Below are 6003 nucleotides of genomic sequence, written 5' to 3' on the forward strand. Positions count from 1 at the left end.
TATATTTCAAATACATTGAAAGAATAAAAGGGATTCTTAAGAAGAATAAGGACAAAGAGTATAAAATGTATACTTCTTTATTTATATAAATAAGGCTTTCATACAATCATATTTAAAAGTAATCTGTATTTTTACATTCACCACCCGTGAGTTCCTGACAGGAAAGGCTGTGCAAGAATCCCACTGCAGGACAACAGGAGCTCAGGAAAGCACCATTAATTTGAGAAGTAGGCAGGCTCTGACACTCCTGTTGCACTGCTAGCAATGGGAAGTCTTAAACTAGTTCCTCCACCAAGTCTTCTTCAAATTCCCCCTGTTCATCAGCAGTAGCATCTTGGCACTGCGGGTACTCGGACACCAGGTCATTGATATTGCTCTCAGCTTCAGTGAACTCCATTTCATCTATGCCCTTACCTATGTACAAGTGCAAGAATGCATTGCACTGGAACATGGCACTGAACTGCTCTGAGATGCACTTGAAGGGATCCTAGATGGCCATGTTGTTGCCGATGAAGGTGGCCGACATCGTGAGTCCATGTGGAGGGGGGGGAGGGAAGGGGCGATGTCATACACAGCCGTCTTCACATTGTTGGGGATCCAGTCTCCAACGTAGCTGCTGTTCTTGTTCTGCACGTTGAGCATCTGCTCATCCACCTCTTCATGGACATGCAGCCTCGGAGATGGCAGCCGCTGTCAGGTAGCAGCCATGGCGGAGATCACAGGTGACCATCAAGTTCTTAGCGTCAAATATCTGCTGGGTGAAGCTCGGGCACTGAGAGAGCATGGTACTGCTGGCTGGCACGGCTGGTCAGGGGCACAAAGCCAGGCATGAAGAAGTGCAGGTGGGAAAGAGCATCGGATTCAAGGCCAGCTTGTGCAGGTCTGCATTCAGCTGGCCAGGGAAGCACAGGCAGGTGGTAACCCCGCTGTTGGTGGCTGACACCAGGTGGTTCAGGTCGCCATAGTTGGGCATGGGCAGCTTCAAGTTACAGAAGCAGATGTTGTACAGATGCAGAAAGTTTCATCTGCATTTTCCACCAGCTGGTGGACAGAGAAGATCGTGTTGTAGGGCTCCAGCACTGTGTTTGACACCTTCAGGGAGGGCATGACACTGAATGTGTTCATGATGCGGTTTGGGTACCCTTCTTGAATATTGTTGAGAATCAGGGTGCCCATACTTGACCTGGTGCCACCTCCCAAGGAGTGGGCCAGCTAGAAACCCTGTAGACAGTCACACCTTTCTGACTTCCGCCTCACCACATCCAGTCCCGGCTCCACCAGCTCGGCTTCCTCTGTGTAGTAGCCCTTGGCCCAGTTATTGGCTGCCCCACTCTGGCCTATCAGACATGATGAGACACACACTCCAAGAATATTTACTGTGACATTTGTATTGTGAAGACAATAGGACTCTTCTGAGCCAACTTTGCTTTTACTTTAGATAACTTTGGTGAAATAAAGGAAATGTTTTCAATGTATCTGGGACCCTACAAATCACCCAGGTTCTAAAGAAATAAAGACAATGTGGAGGAAGATACATTTTAACCCAAATCAACTACTTGTAGAAATGAAGAACAGAGCCTGCCTCAATACTGGAAATGTAGTTATTTTCACAGGAGGGACAGGAGCACAGTGTGATCATAGGAAAGCTAAGCTGCAAGCACTTGTCTGCACCTTGCTCACACATAGCTGTGCTTTGTTTTCTGGTGTCCTGAAGTAGTTCTCTGTTATTGCCGGGCCTTTGAAATGACCAGCAGCGCTGAAACCTTGTTGGAGGCTTTCCCTGATTGCTGATCTTTCCCTTTAGAGGCTACTTTGTCATAGAGTGCTTGAAGAGTGACACTGATCTGAGCTGTCTGCGTGGCCAGGGGCATGACTCCAGTGGACTGGAATAGGTGGGTTAGCTGAGTACAATATCTAGGTGTATAAAGGCTCAGCCCAGCACTGGAGTGCCTGGATGTTAGGACCCATAGACCATGATGACATACCAAATATGAAGTTGTCTGGCCTGAAGCTCTGGCCAAATGGTCCTGATCTCACTGAGTCTAAGGTTCCAGGCTCTAGGTCCACCATGGTGGCCCGAGGAACATATTTTTTGCCTGTGGGGACAAGAGTTGACGTAGGCCTATAATTGACAAGAAACTTAGGGGCAGAGCTTATGATTTTAAGTGACTCTCAGCATTCATTACAGAAATTACAGCATTTGAGACATAGAAACAGAAAAGATTGGTTCAGCCATTGAGGGATTTTTTGAAGAGGGATTAGCAGTGGTTCTCTCACTTCAGCCCTCCCTTCTTTTCAGGCCTCCTGGTCACTTCCGCCTTTTGCACACCATCCCATCCCTGACAATCCTCTGGGGCTAGTCAGTCTTTACTGATGCTGGCAATATAAGCTAGCTTATGTGGGTTCAGAACAGGCAGAAGAAAGTAGAAATGCATTTGGAGTGTGGATGGAAAATGCCACTCAACTGTGACTACCCTTTTTGCCCCTTGGTCAATGAGACAGTCATGAGACAATCAAATTGCTTCAGCTTTCTTGTCATCAAGAGGTGATTCAAACTTATCCATTCTCTTTCTCGACACTGTCTCTTAAATTACAGAGGAACAATATGGTAATCTTGCTTCACAAAAAATGGAAAAGACAACATTGAAGGAAGAGCTCCTTGCTTCATGATGAGTGTTGGGCTGTTAAGAGCCAGTTGTCATTGTTGGAGTTTTTAAAGTTACTCACCCATAAACCCTTACAGGTGTCTTCCTTGTCAAGGTAATTCAAGTCATTGATTGATATTACCCTTTAAAACTTCCATGGAGATGTTGAATATTTTTGTGATTACCATCTTGTTGTGAGATGAAATCCATTTCTGACTTAGTAAGGAATGGACTTGAGAATTCTGATAATTCTCTTAGAACTTCAATTCTGAAGGAAGCTAAATAAATCTTGACAGGATAAGAACAAATATATGTGAATTAATCCTTCCTCTTCATCCCTTTTCCTTCCCCAGTACTGTTAATTGGGCCACTGGCTCCTCTTCTCCAGTCCGCAAGTTCCAAATGCCTCAGGCCTTAACCCATTCCTTCTCCACCTCCTCGCATGTTTCTCGTCTCCATTCCTGCCAGTTTTCATCTTCAGGTTCACCTTTAATTCACCTGCTATTGTCTCTGCACATGCCAACACTGTACATTCCGCCAAATGTGGCTTGTCAAGGGAAATAATTATACACTATTTTCTTCTCATATACTTGTACTGTACTCTATAGTAAAACCACTGGCTACATAGCATGTACCTGTTAATAAGTATGATGTCATGTAGAGACACTTGAATGTGTGTGGCAGATTATTTGTAGGTTCTATACAAATACTATTTTTTATAAAGATCTTGAGTGTGTGAAGATGTTGTTATTGGTGGGGGTCCTCGAGCCCATTCCATGAGGATACTGAGGGGTGATTGAATTTTAAGTAATGGTGCTGTTTTCATACTTCCTTTAAATGAATTTATTAAAAGGCTACTTTTTCAGCCCTTTGTTTATGGATCACGTCTGTAATCCTAGCTAATCATGAGGCTGAGATCTGAGGATCATGGTTCAGTGTTAGCCCAGAAGGGAAGGAAAGTTCTTGGAACTCCTATTTCCAATTAACCACACACACACACACACACACACACACACACACACACACACACATACACACACACACACACACCACACACAACACAAAGCTCAAAGAGAAGCTCTATCAATTGAGCCACTAGTAGACTTCCATGTGAACAGTGACCTGATTGAGCCTCACAGGTGTCTGCTGGACCAGACATCCATTAAAAGGGCTAAAGGATGCAGATATCTCATACAGGCTGTGTGACATCTCTGATTGGGTCTGGGATGGATATGGTCACAGACTGACCTATGACCTTGAGAGTCACATAGCTCTCTCCTACAGACAATAAAACCCTGTACAAAGCATCCCAGTAAGTACCTTCCCTTAGGACCCCTCCTGTCTAGCCAGACATTTGATATTCTCTTCTTCAATATATCATTGCTGTTTTATTCTTCCCTCTGTATCCATGAACTCATTCTTTGAGATCATAGAGACAAAAGATGTGATTCAGTTATTAGGTTTTCAGTATCAACATGATGGCCTGCTTCAAAACAGACCTTTTTTTCTACTTCCTGGGCACCAAAGCTGGTGGATCCTGAATGCTTTTATCTTGAGCCCTTTTTGTGTTGCCACCAAACCTGTGCTAGAGTATCATCAGTGCCCAAGGGACACACTGGGAATGCGTTTGTTTCAATCACACATGGTATACCTAGGTGTTGAGTCTGCAAACATGATGGGTACTCACAGATGTGTGACTTAGTGATGTCAGCCACTCAGCACAAGGTTTCCCTGGACCAGAGTCTCATCCCCATGCATTGAGTAGATGATAGGTGAAACCTTTGTTTCTCATACACAGATTATATCCTGATTGTTCCTAGTAAATGAATTCCATAGACCACAGGGGAAACAAGCTGAATCCTTCTTTTAGTCATTTCTTCCCTAACACTGACACATCTGCTCCTTGAAGACACCATGGACACATACCTCCCAGTAGAGGCTTTCCAAGACCCTACTCCACCATGTCACCCACCCACTTCAGATCTGTTAGCAACCACTTTCCTCTAATAAACACATCCCTCATGTCCAGCCTCCCCTATGAAAGTCTTCACTGTTGGGTTTTTATCCTAATGTAGGGGTCACATGCTTAACTATCAAGGTCATGGTTATTTGATATCTTTTGGGTCTACACACAGGACTGCTCAGGGCCATATTGATCCAATGTCTATGGCTCTGTTCACAAGACTGCTCAGTGCCATGGTGATGGGATGTATAGTGTCTGCATATGGGACTGCTCAGTACTATAGTGAATGATGCAGAATATCCATAGAAGGGCACCATTTTCCCATTGAGATTTTCAGCTTTCATTACTTGTGCATAGCTGGTGTTCCACACAGCACTCTAAAATCTATGGGAATTTAGGAAAGAGCCTCTTTATCATGAGTTAGCAGAGAATGGAAGAAAATACAATACTCAGCTGTTGTGGTGGTGACTCTAGCTGGTATTTCTTGATACTCAGCAGACTAAGATCTGAGGATCTAAGTTCAAGGCCAGTCCAGGCAAGAAAATTCAGTGAGATTCTTATCCCTAATTAACCACCAAAAATCCCGAAGTAGAGCTATGACTGAAGTGGTAGAGCACTAATCTTCAGCAAAAAAAAAAAAAAAAAAAATCCAAGTCAATGTTTAGGCATTAATTTAAGCCTTAGGACCAACACACACACACACACACACACACACACACACACACACACACACACACACACACACACACACACACAACCATTTGTCCAGCACTGGTGGCTCACACACCTGTAATCCTAGCTATTTAGGACGCTGAGGTCTGAACTTCAGAGTTTCAATCCAGCCCAGGTAGAAAAGTTTGAGACTTATCTCCAATTAACCACCAGAAAACCAGAAGTGGTCCTGTGGCTCAAAGTGGAAAAGCACTAGCCACGAGGGATAGTGTCTAGGTCCTGAGTTCAAGCCTTTCGACTGACAAGAAAAATAAAATGTAACACCTGGATCAGGTCCTTTGTCTCCTTTGTTTGAGGAAAGAGTCTACAGACAAAAAGGAAGAGGTAAGACAGCATAACTTTATTGAAGGAAAAGACCATCAGACCTTGCTAGACAGGACAGGCCCATGGGAGAGAAGGCACTAGTTGATGTGGGTTATGTAAGTATTAATGAGGTGTCTTTAGGAATGAACTATATATCTCTCAAGACCATTGGACAGTCTGCAGGTCATATCACTCCCCAGGCCTAGTCCGAAGCTCCACAAAGCCAACCCAAGATCTTTATGCATTCTTTAGTCTTTCTGAGTAGGTTATAATTTTGGTACCTACCTCTGGGGTATAGTCACCTCATCACAGTGTTTATTGTTCCAGGGGCGATGGGCCATGATATGATGTCAAGGAGCC

At 44.1% G+C, this 6003-nt stretch overlaps 1 pseudogene; it reads right to left on the reverse strand.

Annotated features, from left to right (window-relative positions):
* Positions 1-274: 274 nt before the first annotated feature.
* LOC122100212 lies at positions 275-3178 on the reverse strand (annotated as a pseudogene).
* Between the last annotated feature and the right edge of the window lie 2825 nt (positions 3179-6003).

Source organism: Dipodomys spectabilis, unplaced genomic scaffold, assembly GCF_019054845.1.
Source record: "Dipodomys spectabilis isolate Male_0828 unplaced genomic scaffold, ASM1905484v1 ptg000570l, whole genome shotgun sequence".
Taxonomy (NCBI): Eukaryota; Metazoa; Chordata; class Mammalia; order Rodentia; family Heteromyidae; genus Dipodomys; species Dipodomys spectabilis.